Consider the following 9,660-nt stretch of genomic DNA (forward strand, 5'->3'; position numbering starts at 1 on the left):
AAATCAGATAAGAACTCTGACAGCTGATCCAAAAACTGAGTGTAAGGGCCTGGTGGACGATGCAAAACAACAAACAGAAGAGGTTTTATTGCTTTGCAGTTTGGATGAGGGAAACTGAGGGTTAAATGTTCAAAAGAACTGTAGTTATCAATTGGCCTGGGACTAATTAATAAATCAGACTGAAAGATGGTTGCCACTCCTCAGCCTCTTCCCACAGATCTGGGAATGTGGAAATTTAAATAACTGGAGGGAGTTGACTCATTTATACTAACGTAGTCCTCTTGTAGCCAGGTTTCTGTGAGACCAAATAAATCAATCTGATTATCAGAAATCAATTCATTAACTAACAAAGTCTTTGGAGGGAGATTTTAATTAAATTTTAATTAACACATTTTATTGTTTTATTTTTTGGTTCAAAGTGAGCTGTATAGATTTTTATGGTTTGTTCCTTTTAGAGTGTCATTACCGCCGGCGTGAATAACAATCTTACTGTATTTTATTTACGCTTATCCTTAGCCAATAGTTTTAGGTAGGATTCTATGTCGCCCGTTCTGGCCCCTGGCAGGCATTTAATTATGGTCCTTGGTGTCTTTACTTCTTAGTAAGGAGCTGCCAATAATTAAGGTCGGCTCCTCTGCGAGACATCTGACACAGAGCACCATATAGGAGACTTAAGGCCCATTCATACCCTACGTTTGGCCTACACGTCCGTATTTCTGTCCGTACGTTCTATCCGTTGACTCCTTCATACCTCCGTCCGTTGAGGTGCGCAATAACCAATATTTCCTCTAGGTGGCAGTGCTGGGCGCCAATGATTCGTCACTGATCAAACATGGCGACGGTCCAAGACGTGATTTTGTTGTATTTGCTCCTTAAGTAAACTTTTTGTTTGTCCCTGTGCCCCGGACACGACACATCATATGTGTGGGTAGTTGCGGACAAGCTCCGCAAGTTGTTCCTCGAATCCCGCCATTGTTTAAAGCCCAGAATTACAACCTTCTTCGTGGTTTTGTTGACATTTTGTACTACAAACTCAATAGCGCCCCCACCGTTTCCGGTAGTATTGCTCCGTATTGATCCGTTGAGTCCGTAAGCGTAAGCTCCCAATTTTCGTGTCAAAGTACGGACGAAATCGACGGTTAGAACGTATGAAACACTCCACACGTATCCGTATCCGTCTTTTACGTGAGGTATGAATGGGCCTTTAGTCAAAGACGGAGAAGCCATTATGAGGTTGAGGCTTGGCTAAAGCTAGGCTAACGCTAAGCTAGCGCCTTCTTACCACGCCAAAAAGTAAACCGTGTGAAACACAGGGAGTTCTCAAACGTGATGTGCAGTCAGAGAAAATGTTTTAAAAGTGCTTATGTTTTGGAAACAGATGTTACAGCAAAGAGGTTTAAAGATAGAAGCGAGAGAGCCTGGAGCAACACACTGCAGTTCTCACAGCGACAACAGGAAGTGACACAATTCGCCTTACCGCAAACAGGAAGTCCGCCAAAAAACCACCCCTGATTACTAAAATTACTTAAAAATTAAACAACTAATCAATTAATTTATTTCGAATTAAGAAATAAACAGGTACGGACTAATTAATTAATTAAGATGCTGCCGAAAGAAAACTGCATCAGAAAATGGTTGTAGGCCACAAACCTTCTTTTCCATCTGCTCAGAGTACGTTTAGGAACATTCTTCCTCAGCCACTCGTTTTCTTTCTCCTGAGAAGTGTGTTTTCTTTTCATCATTTATCTTTTCCAATTACTGTATACTGCCCTAGTCTTATCATTCAAACCCGGTAGGTCAAGAACAACGACAGCGGGTAAGAAAAGAATGAAACTGCGGGATGCAAAGAAAAAGGCGCGACTCCAGATCTCGCAAAATTTTACGAGATCTGGCTAAACTTTTGAATAGACCCTTTTCACAGTGACGTCATGTGAAAAGGGTCTATTGAGGACTGATACCAGCCGTTGTCGTCACGTCAGCCACAGAATTCAAGGATTGCATCGACCAGAAGTAAGTGAATTACCCAGTATTTGAGTGTTTTGGCTTCAAATAGTTGTGCATTCGTGTAGCTATTTTTATTCCCTCGTTTACAGAAGACGGTGTTATGCTGAAAAGTGCATGCCATCCCCTGTCGCGGGAGCGCGCCTCAATCTGTACCACTGAATATCGACGAGGAAAACGGACCAACGCAGTTACTTGCTCTTAAGTTAATGATCTCAAAACGTTTCAATATACCTCTTGTGGGGAAAAAAATGTTATTTGGACGATTCCTTTACAGAATTACGCACCCCCCTACGTTTTTAATCTAAAAATTGTTCCAAACACATGAAATTCACACTGGTAGCTCAGAACACATGGCTAAACATGTATCTTAACAATGACAGAAAGGAGAACAAAAATGCCGTTACTTAATTACAATGTATTAAACAGCACTGATTCCGATTGTGTGAGCTCCATTACACAGTTTTACATAATTCTAATTTTGTACTTGGATATCTAGTTTAAAATGTGCCTAAAACTTGTCAATATAAAAAGGGGTAGACATTTATTGATTTGTTTATTTATGTAGAATTTATTTGCTCCTTTTTTCATTTACGTAACTTTATTTGGCTTTAAATAAAATAACTACAGTGTAGGTGTGGCTAAATTGGTAGGTCGGTTGGATAGCTAGATATGGTTTTGCTTACAGTTATTGGCCTTGACTAATTACTATATGATGGATCTGCAGCAAGGCAGCTCGTTGGCGAAAAATCCATCCCCTGCTGCTTTACTTTAATATACACTTGTAGTTGATTTAACATTTTCCACATGTTTACACATCTGTTCTGAGCTGCCAGTATGAATTTCATGTGTGTGTGACAATTTTTAGGTTAAAAACATAGGGGGATGCATTTTTCGGCAGCCTTTGCAGAAAAATGCATCCCCTTCTTTTTCATAGAAATATACACTTGTAGCTGATTTAACATTTTCTACGTGTTTAGCCATGTGCTCTGAGCTACCAGTGTGAATTTCATGTGTTTGGAACAATTTTTAGATTAAAAACGTAGGGGGATGCGGTTTTCGGCAGCCCCTTGCCTAAAAACGCATCCCCTGCTGTCTCAGAGGAGTTGACACTTGTATGACTGTATTCCTGTTTATCCATCTGTAGTTAAAGAACAAGGGTCAGCAAATGTAAATTCTGCCTTATAAAACAATGACTGCGCAATTGTCGCTGTATGGTCTAAAGCCTCATTTGGAGCTTATAAACAGGCTTTTGTAAAACTTTGATAATTTGCTGCTGTGATTTTACAGATTTTTCAGAATAAAAAGCTAGCAGATGTGCATAATCAAAAAATATTAGGAATACAATTATAGAGAATTCAGTATTGTATGAAAGCCCACACTGTTTCTGGATAAATACATTATTGTATGAGTTAAGTTCTATTGCGTTTTATGCCTCTTTGCTTGTAAGTTTGAAATGTCCCATGCTCCTGAATGCACCATAGCTTTTGCTCTATGAACGCTGTGCTCTGTAGATGCACGTTTGATCTTCCGCTTAAGACAAAGCTTTGCAGTTTCAAAACTCACGTCGGCTCTCACGGTTTATTGTTGTATGTGAATGACAAGAGACCACAACAAATAAATCAGTCGTACTTCGGATAAAAACTTTGGATTTAATGTTGTTCATAAAACACGTAATTTTTTAAATGAATCGTCCAAATAACATTTTTTTCTCACAAGATGTATATTGAAACGTTTTGATATCATTAACTTAAGAGCAAGTAACTGCATTGGTCCGTTTTAATCGTCGATATTCAGTTGTACAGATTGAGGCGCGCTCCCGCGACAGGGGATGCATATCTCGGCAGGCACTTTTCGGCATAACACCGGTAGGCTACACTGTCGAGATGTATCTTAAAATTAGTATCTAAAGTGTCCTGTGGCAGAAGAATGGTGTTTGACTTCCTCACATTTAGGCCTATACCTGGTGTTATGCTGATTGCTAACAATGCATATATTTACTTTGAATCTTTTAAGAATATGGAGAGAAAGTTTGCTGTGGTACAGTGGATTGAAGGGGAAGATTCAGGGAAGTTCAGTGATGTGAAAACTGATGCTATAAGGAGTTATGATGATTCCAAAATGGACCAAGATGGAAATCCAATTTCCCCCTACTCAGCCTTTATTGAGTGGCGCCACGGAAAGAAGCCAAAGGGAGGGTGGCCTCACTATAAAGGAGATGTGCTTTTTGTTAGTGGTAGGTTATGACCTTAATTGTCCTATTTAACTCACTATTAACACTCACTTCAAAGGCATTGGTTAGCATCCAATCATAAACAATATTTTTATCTGTATGAACTATAATTGCCATAGACTAAAGTACTTAGTTGTTTGAAAAGAACTATGGTGTTTGACAAACTCTATTCTCTAGGTACCCGCTTTGAAAACACCTGTAAATTAAACTCTCTGCTGCAAGAGGTGGAAAGACCACAGCTGACCAAAAGGGTGTCTGTGGCCCCCTCAAAATATAGGGGCGATTCAGATGATTCCACTGATATTGAGACTGAGCCAAAGAAACTTAAGGTGACATTCATTTACTTTTATCTTACAGTAGTATATGTAATTATCATATTTTCCAGTGGTAATATGTAAATTGAACACTGCTGATTTAGTTCTACAGTACATTATGGGTAACCAAGTATTGCTATCAATTCCCAACCAGAAGTCAAAGGTGAGGGCGGACCCTGCAGAAGAGTTCCTTAAGACATATGTACCTGGCCAGCCTCATTCAGTTGACAATCATGACCTGAGAAAGACACTGGTGGAGTTAAAGCAGGAGGTAAAGGACCTTAAAGAAGAGAACGCCAAATGGAAGGAAATGGTTCTTCAAGGTATCACTGCTTCTTATGAACTGTAGTTGAGTCATATTCATATTGAGCCATTAGACAACTACTAGGGCTGGGCGATATATCGATATAAATGATATATCTAGATATTTTAAAATGCGATAAGGGATTAGACCATATCACATATATCGATATAGTTCAAATTAGCGCCGTGATCCTCTCTCCACGCAAGCCGCTGACCGGAGCTCTTTGCACTGCTCCCCTCTCTGCACTGCTGTGGAACTGCACACTACTTTTCTCATAGAAATATATTTATTTCAGAAAAAGATTGACCTATTTTATTTTATAGGCTATTTTTATTTAAGATATTTTTTTATTTAAATGTGCACCTTATGGAGCTTTGTTTCCAAAAAGGCGCTCCAGTTTTATGTTTACATTTTATTGATATTTGAGTAGTGAGTTTTCAATAACATATTTGACTGAACATTTCATTTTACAGCTCTAACTTTGCGGAAAAAATATCGGGATATATATCGTATATCGATATTCAACCTAAATATATCGGGATATGACTTTTGGTCCATATCGCCCAGCCCTAACAACTACACAGATACAGATTTTGTCTAAATAACTGTAGGAAGTATTGTGACTATACTGTAGGCTAGCTTGTGGAGTGATAACAACTGTTTCTGTTCTGTTCCTGTCTTGTTCTGCAACTAGATGTGCCAGGACTCCTATATGGCATGAAAAAAATAATGGATTCTATTACACCTACTAAGACTACCACACCAAGGCTGACCTTGCAAGGTTGTCTTCGGTCAACATCCAGTTCAGGACCCACCCCTGATAAGTCCCCAAGTTCTAGTCTCTCTACAGCCACATCTGCATCTCCCCCCATTCCATCACCAACTGTCTCCCAGCCATCTAAGGTAATCTATTTTCAAAGAATACATAAATACTTAAGATAGAAAATAGGTGTACTGTATGTGAGACATCCTTGCAATGAGTATGTCTAACCCTTTATACTGTCTCTTAAAGCAATATTCTGGGAAAGAATCATTCTAGGGTCCATTTGAACATAGTCTTCATAAACATTCTTTTTAAATTGACTTTGTGTACACTTACAATGTTTTTGACGCTCATATTTTGTGTAGGGATCCTCTTGATAAAACTGATGAAGTATCATTCTATATTGAGCCTTGGTTAAATTGTGACTGAATGCATCCTACGATCTGTCCATAGAGTGTTAATTGCAAGCTAAAGTGCTGTGAATGCTTCCATCCTTTTACTCGTTCCCATGTTCAAATAGACCCTAGAATGCTTTTAATCTGGAATATTGCTTCACATATGCTGAGATGACAAAACATATTCCAGTTTTAATGCTCTCCTTGTGTCCTTATCTAAACAGGTGGAGATTCATCCTGGGACTGGAGTCATGATTGACAAACTAGCATGGGCCTATGCCCTCAATTCAAATTCAGCCACTGTGTTTGTGAGGCATCTCCTCACTGCCGTCTTCCCATTGGAAATATTACTGGTGAGCAATCTTCGTGGGACCAAAAGAAGTGGAGGAGATACTCGTCTACCACTGGACAAAAATAAATTGGATGCCATTTACAGTAGGTTTTCAGCTTTATGAAAGCTTTTATGTTCATATTCACAATTCAGTGCACTATTCTGTATTTCCTGACAAAAGCCTACTATAGTACATGTTTGCATTTTTCTGTGTTTGTTTCATGTGTAGGTGCAACTCTTGAGAGGTTTCCAGGGTCTCCACTGTCCATCATTGGAACCACGATCAATGCCAAGATTACCGAGCTCAGGTCTAAAAGTAAAACCTCCACACCTCACAGTTAAACGTCTGCCTTTGGAGCCAAATTAATTAGTGTTGAGGGCATGTTAGTGAGATTGGCATGTTTATTGTAATCTAAAGTAATACAGCTACTGTAGTTTGTATACCTGTTTGTTTTTCACTTAATAAAAAAGCTGAATGTTTACATCTGTGAAACGTCTAGGCCTATTTTTTCCATGTTACAGATCTATATTGACATATACCACTACATGGCAGGAATTAATAATTGCATGTTAACCATGTCTGCTCTAGCAGTTTAAAAGTTTACAGAATTGTGTACAGAAGTCAAAAAGAAAAACTATGTTTTTTTTATAGTGACAGTAATTGTAAATTGGTTGACATGTAAAAAACATAGAAAGACATCATACATTTCTTTTACAGTAATTACACACTTCAAACAAAAAACTTATAAATTGTTTTGATTTACATATAAAATGCATATACATTTTGAACTGTAACATATAATTAAAAATGACAAACATTACATAGAACATCTAAGAAACATAGAAAGATATCATAGATTCCTTTTACATTAAATACACACTACAAACAAAAAACATATATATTTGTGTTGATTTACATATGAAAGTTATACACTTTTTAAACTGCAACATATGATTAAAAACTACAAACATTACATGGAACATATAAGATTCATAGAAAATCATCATAGATTACTTTTACATTGAATACACATTTCAAACAAAAAAAATATATTATTGGGTTGATTTACATATAAAAAGCATACACATTTTAAAATGGAACATATAATTAAAAACTACGAACATTACATGTAACATTTAAAGAAAATACAGTTTATCATGCACATTACCTATAAATGTCATACACAATGTTCACTTTATGGATACTTGTTTCTCATAATATAGTTGTATGAGAAAAATGCAAAAGGGGCCACTTTCAGGAGTAAACCATATATTGCACATATTATCCTTATATAAATATTTACTACTGAGGTAGTGGTAAATTCATATATGTTTTTTCCATTTTTTTTCCGTATGGGTGATCTCTTTTGTCGTCTTCTGCAGAAGTTACCTCCTGTTCTGGCTAAACTTTACTGCTACTGCTCCCTGGATTTCTGCATGCAATGCCTCATTTGTGCACCTGTTTGCCTCCTTGCTGTTCCATCTGGTTGTGATCCTGGGCTCACAAAGCAGCAAAGAAAGGCTAGTCCCCCAAACCTCCCTCAGCCAGGAATCACATGAGCAGACCAGACGCCAAGCCCCAGTTCCACCCATATCACTCACTCACTTGCTAAGAAAATATTGGAGGGGAACCACCCCACCCACCCCTCAGTGGTGCAGAGCAGGCACGCTCCTGGCCAGAAACATCCAAGTGGTACAGCTACCGCAGCCCTGTAGCCTACAAAACCATCATGCCTCATGGAAACGCCACGGCAGACAGCATAAAGGGGAAAGTGGTGTATCCCTTAATTCTTCATTCCAAATTTTCCCATGGTGGAACAATGAAGGATTTATTGGCAGATATTATGTCAATTGCCCCACAATTGGCAGGCAGGGGGAGCTCCTCCACCCCCCCCCCCCAACAGGAGGCTCAGTGTCAGGCAATGCCAGGAACAGTGAACTACGCAGAGCCCCCACCTTCACTGTGTGTGGTGTAAGAGTGTGGTTTGGTAAGGTGACCAATGTGTGATTAAAGCTGAGGGCCAACTACTGTCGGTGTGCAGCAAAGGGAGAAATCCCCCCCCCCCCAAAAGAAAAAAGGAGAGGGGTGATGGGATATGCAAGTGTGGGAGGACACGGGCCGAATGAACAAGCTGAATGGCAAGAGAAGTCTCTCCCTTTCCTCACCAAAGGGTAGCAGGGATAAAAGCCACTGTGAAGGTCCGACCAGTAAGGCACAAGGACAAAGACATATATAAAAAAGGATTTTCTATTTATTTTTCCAAAAGTTGTTCATAGAAGACTTCTAACATCAAATCTAAAAAAAAAACCTGACCTACCACAATGGACACACAGGGGATTTATACACAAAGGCTAGCCTACACAAACGAGGAGGGGTTGGAGATGAGACAAAGACAACAATACATCAACATAAATAACTAATTCAAACCAACATATGTTGACTACAACACAACTATAAAACAAGACAGTTATGCTGTTATTAGAGAGAGAGGTAGATTCTTTAACATCAAGTCCCCTGCTTCCAGCAGCCTGATGGTTTGTTCCATTTCCTGGTTTGCGTTTCAACCAGTCCTCTCCCCCAGCCAGTCCTTCAAACTCAGCAAAACAGAGAAATAATGATTGAAATAAACAAAAAGGTGTTTACTAAATGTGTGCACCCATAATAGTAAACAACCTAATGCAAAAAAAACTATATTGTGTGAAGACATGTAAATAAATACTAACACTAAGGAAAAGATGGAGGAACCTCTACAGCCAGCTAGGTCCAGGATTGCTGCAACAGTGCCCATCAAGCCACCGTGACCCCCAGGGAGAATCCGCCAGCCCAACCGAGGGAGCGGAGCACAGGAAGAGGGAATGAGAAAAAAACTAAATAACAAAGGAAGACAAAAATATACTGTAAATACATAATAATAAAGTAAAATAAAATAGAATCACTTGTATGGCATTTTATCAAGTCCTGATGACCCCAAAGTGCTTTACACTAAAATCATTCACCCACCCACGCACACATTAACACACTGATAGTGGTAAGCTGCATTTGTATTCACAGCTGCCCTGGGGCAGACTGACAAGCTAAGCTGCTATACATATAGTGCCACCAGACCCTCTGACCACCCGCAGCAGGCAAAACAACTGAAGTATTTGCCCAAGGACACAACTGGAATGGTTGGAGCAGGGCTTTGAACTGGCAACTCGCTCGTTACAGGGCAGGGACTAGGCCGTGTCAAACTAATTTCTATATGGGGCCACTTTGGCATCATGAAGTCATTAAAAGGGCCACTTGCATGTGTAGAGACGATACTTTTTATTTCATAAT

The 9,660-nt window shown here is 39.2% G+C and overlaps 3 long non-coding RNA genes across 3 annotated transcripts; all 3 read left to right on the top strand.

Annotated features, from left to right (window-relative positions):
- Positions 1-1,938: 1,938 nt before the first annotated feature.
- Positions 1,939-4,489, top strand: LOC118557404. Its single transcript, XR_004927855.1, has 3 exons — positions 1,939-2,010; positions 4,018-4,237; positions 4,412-4,489. It is a non-coding gene; the product is annotated as an uncharacterized LOC118557404 (long non-coding RNA).
- A 2-nt stretch (positions 4,490-4,491) lies between these two features.
- Positions 4,492-5,633, top strand: LOC118557405. The gene is made up of 3 exons (XR_004927856.1): positions 4,492-4,563; positions 4,703-4,871; positions 5,547-5,633. It is a non-coding gene; the product is annotated as an uncharacterized LOC118557405 (long non-coding RNA).
- Positions 5,634-5,647: 14 nt separating this feature from the next.
- LOC105932159 lies at positions 5,648-6,837 on the top strand. The gene is made up of 3 exons (XR_001166556.3): positions 5,648-5,755; positions 6,235-6,445; positions 6,571-6,837. It is a non-coding gene; the product is annotated as an uncharacterized LOC105932159 (long non-coding RNA).
- The last annotated feature ends 2,823 nt before the right edge of the window (positions 6,838-9,660 follow it).

This window comes from Fundulus heteroclitus, chromosome 23, assembly GCF_011125445.2.
Source record: "Fundulus heteroclitus isolate FHET01 chromosome 23, MU-UCD_Fhet_4.1, whole genome shotgun sequence".
NCBI classification, from domain to species: Eukaryota; Metazoa; Chordata; class Actinopteri; order Cyprinodontiformes; family Fundulidae; genus Fundulus; species Fundulus heteroclitus.